This window comes from Panulirus ornatus, chromosome 70 (assembly GCF_036320965.1).
Source record: "Panulirus ornatus isolate Po-2019 chromosome 70, ASM3632096v1, whole genome shotgun sequence".
Lineage (NCBI taxonomy): Eukaryota > Metazoa > Arthropoda > Malacostraca > Decapoda > Palinuridae > Panulirus > Panulirus ornatus.
Window position 1 is genome coordinate 2,814,607 of NC_092293.1, and position 23,417 is coordinate 2,838,023.

Here is a 23,417-nt window from a genome sequence, read left to right on the forward strand (position 1 = left end):
TCCTTTCCTCAAACATACTACCTATCTCTCCTTTTTTCACATCTTGGTTACATCCACACACATTTAGGCACCCCACTCTGAGCCTTCGAGGAGGATGATCACTCCCCGCGTGACTCCTTCTTCTGTTTCCCATTTTAGAAAGTTAATACAAGGAGGGGAGGATTTCCGGCCCCCCGCTCCCGTCCCCTCTAGTCGCTTTCTACGACACGCGAGGAATACGTGGGAAGTATTCTTTCACACCTATCCCCAGGGATAATATACATATATATATACATATACACACACACACACACATACACACACTTACGCACATACACACACACACACACACATACATATATATACATATGAAATATATATATATATATATATATATATATATATATATATATATATATATATATATATATATATATATATATATATATATATATATATATATATATATATATATATATATATACATATATATATATATATATATATATATATATATATATATATATACACGAATGAAAATAAATTTCCCAAATAACAAAAATGGAAGCGCCGGGGTTTGAACCCGGGTCCTCTCGCATGCCAAGCGAGCGCTCTACCACTGAGCTACGCCCCCAAGAACATTTTCTGGCACTTAGTATTACATAAAGCACTGAGATTACCACGGCAAAATACTGCTTAACCGACCGTTGCCGACTAGCCGGCAAAATAACCACAGGGTAAGTCTCCATGTTCCTGTCGTTGGAGGAGGGTCGCCAGAAGCTTCTGGAAGATTTCAAGGACGTCTTGGTGGACCTGACCCTTTCAGATAAGGTCGAAAACCCCAGTTCATTATGAAGATCTTCACTATAACGTTGGATGAACATACTGAATGTTGCACACATGTGATGCGGACAAAATGAAAAAAGATAAAGACAAAAAATATGTCTGGTGTGGGTCTCGAACCCACGACCTTGAGTGTGTCAGACTCACGCTCTACCACTGAGCTAACCAGACAATGGAAAAATACGTCTGTTTCTTCAATTTGAATTAATGATAATCTTTGCGAGGCAGAGTTTAGAAAAGAGAGATGTCTTTGACGAAATCTATATTGCTTGGCTCTTTCTTCTGTTCCTCATTATCGAAAGTAAACATACAGAAGGATATATATATATATATATATATATATATATATATATATATATATATATATATATATATATATATATATATATATATATATATATATATATATATATTTTCAATAATGATGGAACTTGGCTCCTAAGGTGATTTTTTTGTTGGAGTGGGACCTCCAGCCATTCTGTCCACCTTTTCCCTTTCTAGACATGTGGTGGTGCATTGGGTAGTGTGGCAACCTTCGTCTTCATCTTTTTGGGTGCAGGCTTGCAAACCTCGTGGAGTAGTTGTGGGGTTTGTTTCTTTGCTGTACCCGACATAGCCATCTGGGCGTAGCTATCTACCCGGGCTGGTGGGTCAGCCACCATAGCTACACGCTAACTCGGTACCTGGGCTGGTGGACGAGCAGCCTTCCTTTCTTCCATGGCTACAGTCTGCCTAACGACCTGGGGTTGTGGAGCAGCCATCCTTACTACCACCCAGGTTGGTTGGGCAGCCTTCTTTCGTTTCTTTGCTACACCCTTCTGGTTGGGCTGGTTGGGCAACTTTCTTTTTCCTCTTCTTCGATACAACCTGCCAACCGAATTCGTCTGCTGGTGGGTCCGTTTCTTTCATGGATACAACCTCTGTAGCCACTTGGGCTGGCCGGTCAACCTTCGGTTGTAGGTAAAAGTATATATATAGAATAATGTGGTTATCATCAGCAGCCAGAGGCCATTCCTCCATCCTTGCCTGCAGAGTTCTTGATTTTCTGGAAAGTTCTACGACATTCTGGTAAGATAAATACCATTGAGAGGACGTTGTTAGGGGACAGTCAGGTTCAGTTTAGAGTTGGTTGTGGGATGGTCCTTTTACTGTGTCGTATCAGCCAGATGGGTATTTCTTTTCACAGTTATCGTTAAAGTTTCTGTTTTCTAGAAGCATAATCTAGAACACTATTTTCCATATGTTTATCATTTTTGTTGTTATAGTTTCATTATCATCATTAGTTTTGTTATTGTTGACTTTCAGATATTTGATGTTATGTTCGTGATTGCCGTGGAAGCGTCTGACATCTTGCTAGAAGACTTTCTGGTCACAATATTTCTGCACTGGGGAGTTGATCGTATTCTTTTATTGCAGGTTTTGTTATTATCTTGCTTTACATTAAGGTCTACTGGAGGTTTTCCCAATGCTGGTTGAACATATGTCCAGCAACAGGAGATGGCGTAAGATACAGTATTGATGAAACTTATCTATCTATATACCTATCTAAATATCGCTCTATCAATCTATCAATCAAACTATCTATCTATCTATCTATCTATCTATCTATCTTTATCTGAAAGTCAACAATAATGAAATCATTGATATATGAAGTATAACAATGTCCTCTCAATGGCAATTATCTCACCAGAATCTTCTAGAACCTTCCAGAAAACTATGAACTCTGCAGGCAAGGAGGGAGGAATGGTCTCCGGCTATTGATAAAACCATATTATTCCATATATATGTTTATATATACATATTTATGTATATATATGAATGTATATATAACGTACAGAATAATGTGGCCATCATCAGTATCGAAGAAAACTGAAAAGATGAGGTCCCACCGAGATTCGAACTCGGATTGCTAGATTTAGAGTCCAGAGTGCTAACCCTTACACCATGGGACCTGATAAGAAAAGATGTGATTTCATCTAAATGTTTTACATATAATCAACCAGAGGCCATTCCTCCCTCCCTGCCTGCAGGGTTCAAGGTTTTCTAGAAGGTTCTCGAAGATTCTGGGTAGGAACTGCCATTGAGAGGACGTAGTTATACGTATCATTAATGATATTGTTGTTGACTTTCCGATTTAGAAAGATAGATAGATAGATAGATCGGTAGATAGATAGGTAAAAAACAGATATTAGATAGATCGATAGATACGTAAGTCTGTATATGTCAACTTTCACAGAAATCATTGATATCTGCGTTATTCTGCAAGAAATACATGTACATGGATGTAGTGATGATATGGGTTAGGTATAAGACCAGTCGTGTTGAGATTGTAGTGAATGTGACCATTGACTTCAACCTTAATAGTGTAGTGAAGATAAAGTTGTAGTGAAGATAAATCTTGAAGTGACTCATAAGGTTGTTGTGAGTACAAGGATGCATCGTAAATGAGTACTTCCTACCTGAAAGTCAACAATTACAAAATTGATCAAGTATAACAACATCCTCGGACAACCAACTACAAACACCAACCATAGAGTGAACCTGACTGTCATCTAACGACGACCTCTCAAAGGTAATGATCTTACCAGAATCTTCGAGAACCTTCTAGAAAACCTTGAACCCTGCAGGCAGGGAGGGAGGAATGGCCTCTGGTTGATTATATGTAAAACATTTAGATGAAATCACATCTTTTCTTATCAGGTCCCATGGTGTAAGGGTTAGCACTCTGGACTTTGGATCCAGCAATCCGAGTTCGAATCTCGGTGGGACCTCATCTTTTCAGTTTTCTTCGATACTGATGATGGCCACATTATTCTGTACGTTATATATACATTCATATATATACATAAATATGTATATATAAACATATATATGGAATAATATGGTTTTATCAATAGCCGGAGACCATTCCTCCCTCCTTGCCTGCAGAGTTCATAGTTTTCTGGAAGGTTCTAGAAGATTCTGGTGAGATACTTGCCATTGAGAGGACATTGTTATACTTCATATATCAATGATTTCATTATTGTTGACTTTCAGATAAAGATAGATAGATAGATAGATAGATAGATAGATAGTTTGATTGATAGATTGATAGAGCGATATTTAGATAGGTAAATAGATAGATAAGTTTCATCAATACTGTATCTTACGCTATCTCCTGTTGCTGGACATATGTTCAACCAGCATTGGGAAAACCTCCAGTAGACCTTAATGTAAAGCAAGATAATAACAAAACCTGCAATAAAAGAATACGATCAACTCCCCAGTGCAGAAATATTGTGACCAGAAAGTCTTCTAGCAAGATGTCAGACGCTTCCACGGGAATCACAAACATAACATCAAATATCTGAAAGTCAACAATAACAAAACTAATGATTATAATCAAACTATAACAACAAAAATGATAAACATATGGAAAATAGTGTTCTAGATTATGCCTCTAGAAAACAGAAACTTTAACGAAAACTGTGAAAAGAAATACCCATCTGGCTGATACGACACAGTAAAAGGACCATCCCACAACCAACTCTAAACTGAACCTGACTGTCCCCTAACAACGTCCTCTCAATGGTATTTATCTTACCAGAATCTCGTAGAACTTTCCAGAAAATCAAGAACTCTGCAGGCAAGGAGGGAGGAATGGCCTCTGGCTGCTGATGATAACCACATTATTCTATATATATACTTTTACCTACAACCGAAGGTTGACCGGCCAGCCCAAGTGGCTACAGAGGTTGTATCCATGAAAGAAACGGACCCACCAGCAGACGAATTCGGTTGGCAGGTTGTATCGAAGAAGAGGAAAAAGAAAGTTGCCCAACCAGCCCAACCAGAAGGGTGTAGCAAAGAAACGAAAGAAAGCTGCCCAACCAACCTGGGTGGTAGTAAGGATGGCTGCTCCACAACCCCAGGTCGTTAGGCAGACTGTAGCCATGGAAGAAAGGAAGGCTGCTCGTCCACCAGCCCAGGTACCGAGTGAGCGTGTAGCTATGCTGGCTGACCCACCAGCCCGGGTAGATAGCTACGCCCAGATGGCTATGTCGGGTGCAGCAAAGAAACAAACCCCACAACTACTCCACGAGGTTTGCAAGCCTGCACCCAAAAAGATGAAGACGAAGGTTGCCACACTACCCAATGCACCACCACATGTCTAGAAAGGGAAAAGGTGGACAGAATGGCTGGAGTTCCCACTCCAACAGCAAAATCACCTTAGGAGCCAAGTTCCATCTATCATTGAAAATATATATATATATATATATATATATATATATATATATATATATATATATATATATATATATATATATATATATATATATATATATATATATATTTATATATATATATATATATATATAAATATATATATATATATATATATATATATATATATATATATATATATATATATATATATATATATATATATATGTATATAAACTACATTGCAACTTACATATGAATAGAATCATTAAACTTCACCATATTAGCTTTACTATATTTAAATATAAACAATGTCTAACCGAGGTTACTTGGTTGAGCAAGACGTGAGAATATCATCAACTGGCCCTCCAGCCCTGGGTTGAAATTGTCGTTTTGACGTATTTCGAGTTCAGTGCTGATACAGGATCATTGATTATAGGACTATCTTGTTAGTCTGTGTAACTTCGCCTGACCCAGTCCACGTCTTCAATGGCTTTCTGTTACTACAAACGCGATTACAAAGGAAAGGCTTCCTTTGTTAGTTTCATGAATACCTTCGTTCAAATGAAGGGAAAGACTATTACTATGAAGCGGTACCTTATCAGCAGGAAAGAGCTGCAGCAACGGTATGAAAGTTACTGCAAGATACATAACGAGCCCGTGGCTTCCAACGTAAACATCGGCCGCCATTTGGGTTCACTCGGCATCATGTGTGACACCAAGATTGGACCCGCTGGGAAACAGGAACGATACTATTCTGGTATCATGTGGCTCGATGGCGCAGGATCACCGGTTGAAATGCAAAGAAAATGGAGAAAGCCGCCCAAACGTATCATGAAGGCCGTGCAAGAGAAGATCGAGAGGAATCGGTTGAGAGACGATATCACTCACAGTATATTGAAATTTATACCCAAGACTTCCCCTGATCTTCAGACACAGCCAGTCACAGAGACCACCAGCCCCGCTTCCCAGACACAGCCAGTCACAGAGATCACCAGCCCCGCTCCCCAGACACAGCCAGTCACAGAGACCACCAGCCCCGCTCCCCAGACACAGCCAGGCACAGAGACCACCAGCCCCGCTTCCCAGACACAGCAAGTCACAGAGACTACCAGCCCCGCTTCCCAGACACAGCCAGTCGCAGAAACCACCAGCCCCGCTCCCCAGACACAGCAAGTCACAGAGACCACCAGCCCCGCTCCACAGACACAGCCAGACACACAGCCCACCAGCCCCGTCCCCCACACAGAGCCACAAGATCCTGATATTGAGGAAGCAAATGAATTTCTCGATGATTTTTTGCTTTCACTGGAGAAGAACTGATGAGTTCCTTATAGACAAGACAAAATGTTAAAAAAGGAATCTATATAAGTTCACTTATGGAGTGAGATCTTTGACGGAGCTGTGCTGCCTATATCACAGCCTACCAAAGGGTGATCTTTGCTGTCGTGCAGTAACCTCATGAGGGCGGAGTCCGGCTACACTTTCTTTACCGAGAAAAAAGATCTCTGCACTAATATTGAGTTTCTCCGTTGGCTTCAGGGTAAACACCCATCCCCCCCGAAGCTTGGTTACCTTTCCGTGGTGGGGGGGACTTCATGGATTGGGCAGTAGCAACCATCGTTGGTTGCTTCTGTTCAATCCATGAACGAAAAACCAAGCATCTTGAGCGTAATTGTCGTAGAAATTCACTTGGTGTCAAAACTGACGCGAAAGCGGTTGTCTCAATTTTGTCAGAAATGTTTGTGCGTTTCGGCCTGATGGCGGGAGTCGGTTTGGCGCTGTGGTCATGAGGGAATACGAGGGAGATTGGCAACCGTCCCAGAAGTAGCTACAGTGAGGCCCAGCAGCTGTCCCTAATACTGTGGAAGGCACTCATGTAAGGTGTGCAGTGAGGCGCAGCAGTAACAAGGGAAACGGACAACCAAAACAGCAATCTTGATCATCAGGAGGCTATCCAATGCTCAGAGTAGATAAGGACGATTATTGTATGGCTTCGCTCAGAGGATGAAAATCTTAGCCGTGAAAATCAACAAGTATCCAACTAGTAGTTAGTGGTAGTGAAGTGGAATTACCGCATTTCTGTGGTCTTGATAGTAAAACGAAACTTTTCGTTTTCTCCATCAATCTAGAGGTGTTGTAGACCACCATCCTTAAGGTTGTAAGGTAATGGTAACTACAAGGTTATGACCTCAGCAAATTTGTGATGGAAAGTGCAGGAAATGTGGTAATGTGTATGATATAAATGATATATAGTTGTATGATAAATGTGTATTAGAATTTTGTCTTCTCTGTTCCCGTTCATTAATTCAAATACAGGTAAGTTTTCTCTCTAACGAGGTGGGATAAGCTACGTGCACTCGGCTTGTAAATGTGGTGACTTTCCCTTCATTATCACAATGGTGTGCTGAACTGAAGATGTAGAATTCCGTAGACGAAACTAAGATGGGAAATCAATCTACATCAAAAATTGAACGTATGCATCTTTCGATGGACATAAAACAAACGGACAGAGGGGCACACTGGAGCAAATAAATTTCAATATCAACACTTAACGTAGGTCTTTCAACTAGTTATGACTTTAAAGCAAACATTTTCTAGCCAAGGTTTAGATAGCACCTAAACTAATCCCCACGACCTTACCTTAAGAAATATTTTCAGAAGGTACTGTCTGAACATATTTCTAAGGTAAGATCATTTAGGTTTGTTTTAGATGCTACCCTAACGTAGACTAGAAAATGTTTCCTTTGCTTCAGAGCCCCAGCTACGTAGACGGGCTACTGTTGATATTAAACAGTAACAGAAAGGAGATAAAACTGAGATGAAATGAATAAAAATATAGAATGGGTCAGTTGAAAGTTGAAGTATTTGCTAAATACAGTTTTTGACAGATCCAAATGCATCCTAAGGTCAGTCACTTAAATCACAATGCTGAATATTGTTTTAATTGTTGGAACTAGTTACAGGAAGTAAAAATATCAAACTTAAAGGGATGCCATTACAATAATTTCATATACCTGTATAGGATCTCTTAAACTTCTTTTCCCTAAAGCTGAATGGATTTAAGTCGTTTAATCTGCTCTCTGAATTTGTTTCTCAGACCAGTAATCATCTTTGGAGATTACCTCAGTAATTTCTCAATTCAATGTCTTCCTTTTCAAATTAGTTGACGGACACAGCAGTACAATATCCAAGCTCGGATGGCTATGTTTTGGGAAGGCTAGAGGTCAGGTTATGCAAGAATGTTAGAAATGGCTTCCATCAGTTTCTACCCTATCTACTCTAAATATTTTGGGTTATTAGAACTTAAAGATTTATGAGTAAATAATACTGAAAGTTGGTTTAATGTTGCCTGACCCAACATAACAACACCTTGGTAATGGTGACCTGATGAAGGATACTGAACCTAACCTAACCTATATTAACACCTGACTAGTGATTATATGTTCAAGGATGCCTTAGCTATCCTAACTTTAACGTTAAGCTCTATCTCACTTTCCTTAACCTTTATTTTAAGGATAACATCAAAAGGGAAACTCTTTAACATCGACGATAATATATTCTATGTACTCAAGTGATTAAAGTGGGTGGAGCCGTTCCAACATTACTTAGTAAAAATGGGCCTGGATAAGCAACACAAACGTATTAGGCTTTCATGATTCTTTTTTTTATTTTCTGTTTGATTTTGTTGAAGAACAAATTTCATTCTTTCTTGAAAACTTATTGCCCTCTAGATATAATTCAATTTACTACTTTCTCAATGGAATAAATACAAAGGTTTTCACCACTATTCAGTATTCTATCTTTCTTTAATGAGCACCTCTTTTGTACGTATAATCCACTCCTGCCATTTTATTGATATTTGCACACACACACACACACACACACACACACACACACACACACACACACACACACACACACATGATTAAACAAGGCATTTGATTCTTGTCCCGTTCTTATGCTATATTTATGTTGCTTAAGTATTACAGAAAGATCCTTACCAGTCTGACCAACATAAAATGTCTTGTTTAATCATTTTAAAAACTATGATCATTGTATTGACTAGAGTAACGCCATCTCAGTTATTAACTCTAATTCTATTACCAAGAGAAATATCATTGATTCTTCTATTACTAAATACAAAAGAATTATAATCTTGATATTTGTGATGGTCTATACAAATTAGATAACTTTATTGTTGATAAGATTTGTAAAATGATAAGTTTATGAACACTCGTTGTATGTTTTGGACAATCATATGTTTACCAAAAGGCGTCCTAGCTTCGTCTCTTCGATGTATATCAACTGACTGTTATATTTCTCTCCTGTGTCTCCCCTGATGATGTGATTATTACACGAAAGTGCAATTGGGAAATTTTCGTGTTTCATTTTCCCCGTGGACTCATAGGAATATCTTGATCACGCCCAAAATTGTGATCCTTTCCAACATATATATATATATATATATATATATATATATATATATATATATATATATATATATATATATATATATATATATATATATATATATATATTGGAAAGTATCACAATTTTGTGCGTGATCAAGCGATCTCAGTTTGAGAGAGTTAAATTATCATCATTTCAATCTATGTTCCATAGGGCATTACGTATTTGCAGTCCATAGTTTACTAATAATGTGCTTAAGAGGATATATTCCATTGGATCTAAGTTGAAGTAAACTAGATCTTTCACTAATAAATCCCTTAAATTAGCAAAGAAATCATTTTATAGAGTTGAGCCCATACCTTCCACTGACACGAAGAATATTTTAGTTCTCCCTTTAGATAATAACTCTACTTTTCTTCCCATATTGCTTAGATCCTTTAGTGTAAATGTTACCTTCAGCAACAATATTATCATGAAGAATATCTTAATCAGGAACTCACCAAAAAATTCTTCTGGGAGCATCTATAAAGTGCCATGTAGAAATTGTGATAAGTTTTATGTTGTGCAGACTGGTAAGGATATTTCTGTTAGACTTAAGCAACATAAATATAGTATAAGAAAAGGAAAAGAATCGAAACTTGTTTAATCAAGTTAAATACTATGACCATTGTATTGACTGGAGTAATGCCATATCAGCTATTAACTCTAACTCCAGTACCACGAGAAATACCATTGAATCTCCTATTATTAAATACACGAAGAATTATAACTTTGATATTGATAAAGGTCTATACATATTGGACAACTTTATTGTTGATAAGATTTGCAAACAATGCGCCTTCTTGTCCACATAATAAGTCTATGATACACTAGTTGTCTGTCTTGGACAATCGCATGTTTGCCAAATGGCGTCCTAGCTACGTTTATTCGTTATATATCAACTAACTGTTATATATATATATATATATATATATATATATATATATATATATATATATATATATATATATATATATATATATATATATATATATTTTTTTTTTTTTGCTTCGTCGCTGTCTCCCGCGTTTGCGAAGTAGCGCAAGGAAACAGACGAAAGAAATGGCCCAACCCACCCCCATACACATGTATATACATACGTCCACACACGCAAATATACATACCTACACAGCTTTCCATGGTTACCCCAGACGCTTCACATGCCCTGATTCAATCCACTGACCGCACGTCAACCCCGGTATACCACATCGATCCAATTCACTCTATTCCTTGCCCTCCTTTCACCCTCCTGCATGTTCAGGCCCCGATCACACAAAATCTTTTTCACTCCATCTTTCCACCTCCAATTTGGTCTCCCACTTCTCCTCGTTCCCTCCACCTCCGACACATATATCCTCTTGGTCAATCTTTCCTCACTCATTCTCTACATGTGCCCAAACCATTTCAAAACACCCTCTTCTGCTCTCTCAACCACGCTCTTTTTATTTCCACACACCTCTCTTACCCTTACGTTACTTACTCGATCAAACCACCTCACACCACACATTGTCCTCAAACATCTCATTTCCAGCACATCCAACCTCCTGCGCACAACTCTATCCATAGCCCACACCTCGCAACCATACAACATTGTTGGAACCACTATTCCTTCAAACATACCCATTTTTGCTTTCCGAGATAATGTTCTCAACTTCCACACATTCTTCAAGGCTCCCAGAATTTTCGCCCCCTCCCCCACCCTATGATCCACTTCCGCTTCCATGGTTCCATCCGCTGCCAGATCCACTCCCAGATATCTAAAACGCTTTACTTCCTCCAGTTTTTCTCCATTCAAACTTACCTCCCATTTGACTTGACCCTCAACCCTACTGTACCTAATTACCTTGCTTTTATTCACATTTACTCTTAACTTTCTTCTTTCACACACTTTACCAAACTCAGTCACCAGCTTCTTCACTTTCTCACATGAATCAGCCACCAGCGCTGTATCATCAGCGAACAACAACTGACTCACTTCCCAAGCTCTCTCATCCACAACAGACTTCATACTTGCCCCTCTTTCCAAAACTCTTGCATTCACCTCCCGAACAACCCCATCCATAAACAAATTAAACAACCATGGAGACATCACATACCCCTGCCGCAAACCTACATTCACTGAGAACCAATCACTATCCTCTCTTCCTACACGTACACATGCCTTACATCCTCGATAAAAACTTTTCACTACTTCTAACAACGTGCCTCCCACACCATATATTCTTAATACCTTCCACAGAGCATCTCTATCAACTCTATCATATGCCTTCTCCAGATCCATAAATGCTACATACAAATCCATTTGCTTTTCTAAGTATTTCTCACATAAATTCTTCAAAGCAAACACCTGATCCACAGATCCTCTACCACTTCTGAAACCACACTGCTCTTCTCCAATCTGATGCTCTGTACATGCCTTCACCCTCTCAATCAATACCCTCCCATATAATTTACCAGGAATACTCAACAAACTTATACCTCTGTAATTTGAGCACTCACCCTTATCCCCTTTGCCTTTGTACAATGGCAATATGCACGCATTCCGCCAATCCTCAGGCACCTCACCATGAGTCATACATACATTAAATAACCTTACCAACCAGTCAATAATACATATATATATATATATATATATATATATATATATATATATATATATATATATATATATATATATATATATATATATATATACACATGTACATAATTCGTACTGTCTGCCCTTGTTAACTTCCGTCGCCACCCCGCCATACATGAAATGACAACCCCCTGCTCCCCCATGTGCGCAAGGCAGCACTAGGAAAAGACAACAAAGGCGACATTCGTTCACACTCAGTCTCTAGCTGTCATGGATAATGCACCGAAATCACAGCTCCCTTTTCACATCCAAGCCCCGTAAAACATTCCATGGTTTACCCCAGACGCTTCACATGCCCTGGTTCAATCCATTGACAGCACTTCGACCCCGGTACACCACATCGTTCCAATTCATTCTATTCCTTGCACACCTTTCATCATCCACCATGTTCAGGCCCCGATCACACAAAATCTTTTCACTCCATCTTTCCACCTCTAATTTGGTCTCCCACTACTCCTCGTTCCCTCTACCTCTGACGTATATATCCTCTTTGTCAAACTTTCCTCACTGATTCTCTTCATGTGGCCAAACCATTTCAAAACACCCCCTTCTGCGCTCTGAACCACACTCATTTTGTTACCATACACCTCTCTTACCCTTTCATTACTTACTCGATCAAACCACCTCATACCACATATTGTCCTCAAACATCTCATTTCCAGCACATCCACCCTCCTCCGCACAACTCTATCTATAGCCCACGCTTCCCAACCATATGATATTGCTGGAACCACTATTCCTTCAAACATACCCATTTTTGCTTTCCAAGATAACGTTCTCGACTTCCACACATTCTTCAACGCTCCCAGAATTTTCGCCCCCTTCCCCACCCTATGATTCACTTCCACTTCCATGGCTCCATCCGCTGCCAAATCCACTCACAGATATCTAAAACACTTCACTTCCTCCAGTTTTTCTCCATTCAAACTTACCTCCCAATTGACTTGACCCTCAACCCTACTGTACCTAATAACCTCGCTCTTATTCACATTTACTTTCAGCTTTATTCTTTCACACACTTTACCAAACTCAGTAACCAGCTTCTGCAATTTCTCACCCGAATCATCCACCAGTGCTGTATCATCAGCGAACAACAACTGACTCGCTTCCCAAGCTCCCTCATCCACAACAGACTGCATACTTGCACATCTTTCCAAAACTCTTGCATTCACCTCCCAAACAGCCCCATCCATAAACAAATTAAACAACCATGGAGATATCACACACCCCTGCCGCAAACCAACATTCACCAACTTAACTGAGACTGTGTCCCCTCTAATTGCGGTAAACTACCATATGACTTTAACGGCACCAGCCAGCAGGAAAAATGTCAGATATAGGAGTGACTGAATATATTGCCATACATATCATATTTATCCCCGAGGATAGGGGAAAAAGAATACTTCCCACGCATTCCTCACTTGTCGTAGAAGGCGACTAAAGGGAACGGGAGCGGGGGGCTAGAAACCCTCCCCTCCTTGTATTTTAACTTTCTAAGAGGAGAAACAGAAGAAGGAGTCACGCGAGGAGTGCTCATCCTCCTCAAAGGCTCAGATTGGGGTGTCCAAATGTGTGTGGATGTAACCAAGATGAGAAAAAAGGAGAGATAGGTAGTATGTTTGCGGAAAGGAACCTGGATGGTTTGGCTCTGAGTGAAACGAAGCTCAAGGGTAAAGGGGAAGAGTGGTTTGGGAATACCTTGGGAGTAAAGTCAGGGGTTAGTGAGAGGACAAGAGCAAGGGAAGGAGTAGCAATACTCCTGAATCAGGAGTTGTGGGAGTATGTGATAGAGTATAAGAAAGTAAATTCTAGATTGATATGGGTAAAACTGAAAGTTGATGGAGAGATATGGGTGATCATTGGTGCATATGCACCTGGGCATGAGAAAGATAATGAGAGGCAAGTGTTTTGGGAGCAGCTGAAAGAGTGTGTTAGTGGTTCTGATGCACGAGACCGGGTTATAGTGATGGGTGATTTGAATGCAAAGGTGAGTAATGTGGCAGTTGAGGGAATAATTGTTATACATGGGATGTTCAGTGTTGTAAATGGAAATGGTGAAGAACTTGTATATTTATGTGCTGAAAAAGGATTGTTGATTGGGAATACCTGGTTTAAAAAGAGAGATATACATAATGAAACGTATGTAAGTAGGAGAGATGGCCAGAGAGCGTTATTGGATTACGTGTTAGTTGATAGGCGCGCGAAAGAGAGACTTTTGGATGTTAATATGCTGAGAGGTGCAACTGGAGGGATGTCTGATCATTATCTTGTGGAGGCGAAGGTGAAGATTTGTAGAGGTTTTCAGAAAAGAAGAGAGAATGTTGGGGTGAAGAGAGTAGTGAGAGTAAGTGAGCTTGGGAAGGAGCCTTGTGTGAGGAAGTACCAGGAGAGGCTGAGTACAGAATGGAAAAAGGTGAGAACAAAGGAGGTAAGGGTAGTGGATGGCTTGCGCAAAAGATGCTTGCGGCATGAGAAGCGTGGGAGGTGGGCAGATTAGAAAGGGTAGTGAGTGGTGGGATGAAGAAGTAAGATTGTTAGTGAAAGAGAAGAGAGAGGCGTTTGGACGACTTTTGCAGGGAAATAATGCAAATGAGTGGGAGATGTATGAAAGAAAGAGGCAGGAGGTCAAGAGAAAGGTGCAAGAGGTGAAAAAGAGGGCAAATGAAAGTTGGGGTGAGAGAGTATCATTGAATTTTAGGGAGAATAAAAAGATGTTTTTGAAGGAGGTAAATAAAGTGCGCAAGACAAGGAAACAAATGGGAAGTTCAGTGAAGGGGGCTATTGGGGAGGTGATAACAAGTAGTGGTGATGTGAGCAAGGAGATGGAGTGAGTATTTTGAATGTTTGTTGAATGTGTTTGATGATAGAGTGGCAGATATAGGATGTTCTGGTCGAAGTGGTGTGCAAAGTGAGACGGTACTGTCATGTTATCTGTATTGTCACGGTGGTTGTATTGTCATCGTGGCTATACAGTCATGTTGGCTATATTGTCATTAAGATTACATTGTTATGGTAACTATATTGCCATGGTGGCTGTATATTTTCATAGTAGGATGATTGTATTATGGCGATTGTATTGCATTTCTGAGTATATTGTCATGGTGACTGTGTTGCCATAATATCTATATTGTCATTTAATTTGTTGAATTGATGGAAATATTGTGTAAGAAACGGTACTGTCATGTTATCTGTATTGTCACGGTGGTTGTATTGTCATTGTAACTATATAGTCATGTTAGCTATATTGTCATTAACATTACATTGTTATGGTAACTGTATAGCCTTTGTGGCTGTATTGTTAGGTCACTATATTGCCATGATGGCTATTTGCCATTTTTGTTATATAACAAGGAGGTGACTGTCTTTTCATGTTGGCAATATTGTCAGAATAGCTATATTGTCGAGTAGTAGGTATATATATTTCTATTCTGGCGTTATATTATAATGATGGCAATAATAACGTTTTAGAGTTATAGTGTCTTGGCAGCTGAACTCTTATTGTAGATATTTTTCAATTTGAATATTACATCATGGTAGTTACATAGTCAAGGTTACTATATTTTCATGGTAGCTACATTGTCATGGTGAAGACATTGGCATGGTGGCTGTATTGTTGTTTCGAATATGATGCCGTCCTGGCTTCATTATCTTGGTCGCTATATCAACTTGATGGTTATATTGCTATGGTTAATTTTGTCGTTCAGGATATATTTTGTTATTAGCTACAATATTGTTGTGATTATATTATCATGATAATAATATTTTCATGGCGGCTTATTTGGTATTGTAAGTGTAAGTGAATGAATATCATCTCATCATGTCACTTAAATTGTCATGGTTTTTACACTGTGATATTGTTTATGTCAACCTGCTGATTATATAATCATGATTGGTGTATGATTATGGTAACTATATTGTAATGCCGTTTTATTTCATTGTGATAATTTTGTCATGTTGACTACAATCACATGACAGCTATAATGTTGTGACTATATTATAATGATAAATCCTGTCTGAGTCTTGTTCTTTCACAGAGACTATGTTGTCCTGAAGTCTATATGTTTTCTATGATCCGAAAGCGACTACTCATTTACAGTATCTATACTGCCAGGTGGTTATATTGCATTTGTGAATATAAGTTGGATGTTCCTATATTTTTGCTTTGTCTATATTATCATATCATCTATATGATCATGGTAGCTTTATTGTCATAGTGAATACATTGTCGTCGTGACTATATTATCATAATGGCTAAATTGTCATAGCTAATATGTTGACATGGGGGCTATGTTTTCATGATATTTACAAAGTCATTGTAAGATTGGTATCAAAGTGACTCTAATGTGCTGGCGATTGATTTATATCGTGACTTTATTGTCAAGATGGCTGTATTGTCATGGTGGCTATATTGTCGTTTGCTGTATTTTCAATTTTACGCTTTTGTGAAGATAGCTTTAATGTCAGTGTAGCTATAGTGTCATGGAGATTATATATTCATAGTGGTAATATCGTCATTATGAACATATTGTCATTTTGGCTATCTTCTTATTTTCGTTACAGTACTATCGTGTATATATCGTCACCTTGGCTATATTAGCAATGTGATATTTTTTGTAGGTGCTATATTGTCATTTTTTAATCATGCATATTTTGTCATAAGTGATACATTATCATGATAAATATAATATTCCGGTGACTATATATTGGCCTTGTGACTATATTGTTATTATGACTATAATCTCATGTTGGATATCTTGCCAAGATAACTACATTGTATTATCTACTCATAAATCTCTAAGTTCTGATAACCCAAAAATTTTAAGAGTAGATAGGGTAGAAACTGATGGAAGCCATTTCTAACATTCTTGCATGACCTGACTTCTCGCCGTCCCAAAACATATCCATCCCAGCTTGGATATTGTACTGCTGTGATCGTCAACTAATTTGAAAAGGAAGACATTGAATGGAGAAATTACTAAGGTAATCTCCAAAGATGATTACTGGTCTGAGAAACAAATTCAGAAAGCAGATTAAACGACTTAAATCCATTCAGCTTTACGGAAAAGAAGTTTAAGAGATCCTATACAGGTATATGAAGTTATTGTAATGGCATCCCTTTAAGCTTGATATTTTTACTTCCTGTAACTAGTTCCAACAATTAAAACAATATTCAGCATTGTGATTTAAGTGACTCAATTTAGGATGCATTTGGATCTGTCAAAAATTGTATCTAGCAAATACTTCAACTTTCAACTGACCCATTCTATCTTTTTTATTCATTTCATCTCAGTTTTATCATCTTCCTGTTACTGTTTAATATCAACAGTAGCCCGTCTACGTAGTTGGGGCTCTGAAGCAAAGGAAACTTTTTTTAGCCTAGGTTAGGGTAGCATCTAAACCAAACCTAAATCACCTTATCTTAGAAATATGTTCAGACAGTACCTTCTGAAAATATTTCTTAAGGTAAGGTCGTGGGGGTTAGTTTAGGTGCTAACTAAACCTTGGCTAGAAAAAGTTTGCTTTAAAGCCACAACTACTTGAAAGGCCTACTTTAAGTGGTGATATTGGAATTCATTTGCTCCAGTGTGCTCCTCTGTCCGTTTGTTTTATGTCCATCTAAAGATCCCTACGTTCAATTTTTGATGTAGATTGATTTCCTATCTTAGTTTCGTCTACGGAATTCTACGTCTTCAGTTCAGCATACCATTGTGGTAATGAAGGGAAAGTCACCACATTTACAAGCCGAGTGCACGTAGCTTATCCCACCTCGTTAGAGAGAAAACTTACCTGTATTTGAATTAATGAACGGGCAAAGAGAAGACAAAATTCTAATACACATTTATTATACAACTATATAATTTATATCATATACATTATCACATTTCCTGCACTTTCCATCACAAATTTGCTGTCATAGCCTTGTAGTTACTATTACCTTACAACCTTAAGGATGGTGGTCTACAACACCTCTAGATTGATGGAGAAAACGAAAAGTTTCGTTTTACTATTAAGACCACAAAAAATCCGGTAATTCCACTTCACTACCACTAACTACTAGTTATTTTACTTGTTGATTTTCACGGCTAAGATTTTCATCCTCTGAGCGAAGCCATACAATAATCGTCCTTATCTACTCTGAGCATTGGATATTCTCCTGATGATCAAGATTGCTGTTTTGGTTGTCCGTTTCCCTTGTTACTGCTGGGCCTCACTGTAGCTACTTCTGGGACGGTTGCCAATCTCCCTCGTATTCCCTCATGACCACAGCGCCAAACCGACTCCCGCCATCAGGCCGAAACGCACAAACATTTCTGACAAAATTGAGACAGCCGCTTTCGCGTCAGTTTTGACACCAAATGAATTTAAACGACAATTACGCTCAAGATGCTTGGTTTTTCGTTCATGGATTGAACAGAAGCAACCAACGATGGTTGCTACTGCCCAATCCATGAAGTCCCCCCCACCACGGAAAGGTAACCAAGCTTCGGGGGGGATGGGTGTTTACCCTGACGCCAACGGAGAAACTCAATACAATATTTTTATTATAACTTTCCTTAATCTTGAAAAATGAATCAATGAGAGGGAAGAATAGCCCCAGCCATATGAAGATTGGCTAACCGAATCCTTGCGCAAAGTGATTTCTTTGAGGGTTGCTTTATGGAAGGCACGGTAGCGTCGGAAGAGTTTCATTTTTTCTTTGAAGACGAAGGAAATTATCCCCGTGAATTTATGTATTTTTTTTGGGGGGGTGAGATAATGTTCCCATATTTTTTCTTTCTTTGTTTTTCAACGTCCCTACGTAGATATTATGTGCCATCCACTACTTGGAGAAAGCCAGACTTCCGCCAGATTAAAGTTATCCTTGGCGAGGCGAAACTAAAGTTGTCTTGGTTCCTTAGTGATAACCCAAACACAAACACGCCTCCGGTGTCCACTCTAGGGCCGTGTTCTCCTGCAGCACCAACAGGAAGAAAGAACTCAGGTTCCTCACCAACTGAATCTTTTGGCACGGGGAGCGTGAGTCATCTCGACACGCCTTTTAACGCCCGTGCGAGGTGCGGAGTGTAGTCGGTCTGTAACGTAGGACATGTCATGTGTTATTGGTCCCAGTCGGTCTAGAACGCTGGGCCTGACATGTGTTGGGGGACCAAGTCGGTCTTGAATGGTGGGCCTAACGTGTGTTGGGGGACCAAGTCGGTCTTGAATGGTGGGCCTGACAGGTCTTGAGACCTGCCATGTCTCCCTGAAGGTGGGCCTGACAAGTGTGGTGGGCTGCATTTCCTCATGGATGGTGTGTCTGGTAGGGATTGTGGGCTGCAGTGCCACTTGAGTGGGCGAGGTCACTTGGTCAGCATCAGTGGGACGGTGAGGTTTCACTTTTGCACAGCGACCGTTGACGGAAAGTGGTGTCACGTCGGCAAGAAGTGCCTTCTTGTAGGAGGCATAGCAGGAGTACTGGATGACGGCAATCCCGCGGTGGTTCTCGTAGGTCGTGTAGGACTGCATGTCGAAGCGAACGATGTCGCCGAACTGCTTGAAGAATTCCCAGACGTTCCTCCTTGAGATTTTGTATGGAACGTTGACGACCCTGATGGTATACCTCTGCAGGACGGTTTTGAGAACCCCTTGCAACTGCTCGTTGGTGGGCACGATGACATGTATGTCGTCATCATCGCAGCCCAACTCATCTATATGTGGGAGTCGGGTCTCGTGTGGTGGACGGTCCAGCAAATCCTCCTCATCGTGGAAAGGCAGGTAGGCCTGGTCAAGGAGGGCGACCCAGAGCACCTGCTGCTGCTCGACCACCTCCACAACTGAGCTTTTTGCAAAATCTTCCATGTTGAAGATACTATGATTGCGTTGTGCACTTTACGAAGTAACCTCGGTTATCCTTGTATGTCCACAAATATAGTGAGTCTATATTGATATGGAAAAATATAGTAAGGTACCCCCATGCTCTAATATCCTACATAGAAATAAAAGCATAGTCGACTTTATACAAACAAAAGCATGTCGATTTCGGCGATTTTGAATGCAGAGACCATCTAAAATATTGTAGGTGGGTTAATGGTTGTTACATGATGACCAGGGGTACAGGTGGATGGGACAGACTGGATATAGTGAAGATCGATAGGTGGGACAGACAGGGTATAGTGAACATCCATAGATGGGACAGACTGGGTACAGTGAAGATTGAGAGATGGGACAGACAGGGTATAGTGAATATCCATAGATGGGAGAGACAGGGTGCAGTGAAGATGCATACATGGGACTGACAGGGTACAGTGAAGATTCGTAGATGGGACAGACAGGGTATAGTGAAGATCCATAGATGGGACAGACAGGGTATAGTGAAGATTGATAGATGGGACACGCTGGGTATAGTGAAGATCCATAGATGGGACAGATGGTATAGTGAAGATGTGCAGATGGGACACACATTATAATGAATTGATTGATGGGACAGACAGGGTATAGTGAAGATCCATAGATGGGACAGGCTGGGTGCTGGGTATAGTGAAGATCCATAGATGGGACAGAAGTTATAGTGAAGATGTGTAGACGGGACACATTATAATGAATTGATTGATGGGACAAACAGGGTATAGTGAAGATTGATAGATGGGACAGGCTGGGTATAGTGAAGATCTATAGATGGGACAGAGGGCATAGTGAAGATGTGTAGATGGGACACACATTATAATGAATTGATTGATGGGACAGACAGGGTATAGTGAAGATCGATAGACGGGACAGACAGGGTATAGAGAAGATCCATAGATGGGACAGGCTGGGTATAGTAAAGATCGATAGATTGGACAGACAAGGTATCGTGAAGATGGATAGATGGGACAGACAGGGTATAGTGAAGATCGATAGATGATGGCACACAGGGTATAGTGAAGATCGATAGATGGGGACAGACAGTGTATAATGAAAATAAATAGATGGGACAGATTGGTTATAGTGATCGATAGATGGGACAGACTGGTTATATTGGCGATCGATAGATGGAAATGTTGGCACAAACAAACAATGGCCAGGTGGTCCTGAGTAGCAGATCTCTGTTACTTGCAGGCCAGAACTTAATGATGGTGAGAGATAATGGTGTCTCCCTCTGTAGTGAACATGATATTGAGAGATAATGGTGTCTCCCTCTGTAGTGAACATTATGGTGAGAGATAATGGTGTCTCTCTCTGTAGTGAACATGACGGTGAGAGATAATGGTGTCTATGATTCGGTACTTAGAACTCACATGAGATTGATCAGATATATGATTATGAGCAGAAAAAGATGTTAGCTATGTGTGATATGCAAGAGGAGGAAAACTACTCCCACACATCACATTTTACACACATTTCCACAGGACAAAGAAAGGTAAGGGGTATTGTTGTGATGGAATTGGTAAGACATTCATAAATATAAACGTAGGATGGGATAAATCTAAGACAAGTAGATAACAAACAACCACATTTTTCTACAAACTCAACAAAGACAAAGGCGAATTTTTTAGATATCAAGAAGTACATACCATATTTCCCCAATACCTACAGTTTTGTAATTAAAGAAAAAAATATTCTTGAGCTTACTTATTGACGAGTCACTTAAGCTAGTTAACTTTGTTTTCAAGCTCATTATTGTTAGAGTATTTCCCATCATCTCTTATCTGCATAATCACTTCATCAGGATCATTAGGCTTACGTGGATCAATTACAGGATATGTATGTAAATATGTTGCTTTAATGTTAAAGAATGAAATATGTCCTGGTTGATATGGCATGATTGTTGATGAAACCGTCCAGTTGATTTGGTCCCTAACATTGTGTTTAATGTTACCTACATATGTTATTGCTCATAGTTGTCTCAAGTCGTCCGTACAATACTTCATCCTTGGGAAAAACATGAAAAAACAAGTTTTAGATTATTTTCTTTTTTTAAACTGAAAACTCACTGTAAAGTTTTCGTCAACAAACAGACAGCCAGACAGCGCAAGGGTAATTAGTACCACCAGCTGTTGACAACGCGCACAATTAAAGCAGTCATTGCTCACGCGAGATTACTCCTGCTTTCCTGTCTTTCTTATATAGTCTTTGTACAACTACACACACACACACACACACACACACACACACACACACACACAAACACACACACACACATACACACACACACGCACACACACACACACACACACACACACACACACACACACACACCCACACACACACACACACACACACACCATCATTGATGTTATTATCTTTCCACTACAAGTTATATTACACTCTCCACAAGAGATAATTCTGCCCAATGTACACCCTATATCGTATCCTGCTATCTTCACTATATTGATGTTTCATCTTCACTACACTAGTGCTTCAACTTCACCCTGTTAATCTATCATCTAGGATATTAAATCAATGAGGAAACGCTAGTCTACTATATTTTTGTGTGGCTTCACTATATTTTTGCAAGTGCTGGTCTATGAAAGTTTACTTCGTCAAGTAAATCACTCATCTCACCAGATCGCAGAAATGACTCACGTCCGCGCTGCCCATCGGTACCCTGGCAAGGAATCCTTCCTTGAATTTTTCGAGGCTCACATCCAACAAACCAGGGCTGTTAAAGATTGTATAAGCCGAACTGAGCTATATTTGCGATACGGTGAATTCTGCGAAGGGTTCGGGTACGAGAAAGCTGCCGTCCTGAACGTCGGCAGAACACTGGGACGGTGGGGCATCAAGGCAGATCGCAGACTTGGAGGACGTAACGGCCGCCACCAGGAGTACGCCTACACCAGAATTGCCTGGTTGTCCGGCAGTGAGGGCCTGGCCCAGGGAGGAAAGCGGTGCCTTCCAGAATGCCAAAGGCCTTCCAGGAAGAGATCACATCTGGATATCGAACCCGTGCACGAGAGAGTAGTGGTGAAGATCCAGACTCGGCATCAAGATGATGATGACCTGTGCGAAGGCGGACCCAGCGAGGAAACTGGTGTAGTTGACACAGGAGCAGCCGCCATCCCCATCAATGTTTCTTTGGCTCCCACCAAACAACGGGGCAAAGTGATGCCTACCACTGAATTGGTGACCTTGATCCCCTACTTCTATGGGGATGAATCAGGCTTGGTGGATCCCGACGTACTCGTACTGGTCGTCGATGAAGACTCTGATGTGTCCGTCACTGCGACTGGAGGATCAGCAGCACCTGCAGCAGAAGCCGACCCTAAAGCTGAAGCTGCCGTGTTGAAGATTAAAGTCCACACCACCAACATTCATCCCTGAAATTCCTGGAACCTTAAGT

The 23,417-nt window shown here is 40.0% G+C and overlaps 1 non-coding gene across 1 annotated transcript; it reads right to left on the minus strand.

Annotated features, from left to right (window-relative positions):
* Positions 1–921: 921 nt before the first annotated feature.
* On the minus strand, positions 922–993 carry TRNAV-GAC (transfer RNA valine (anticodon GAC)). Its single transcript has one exon. It is a non-coding gene; the product is annotated as a tRNA-Val (tRNA).
* Positions 994–23,417: the final 22,424 nt, after the last annotated feature.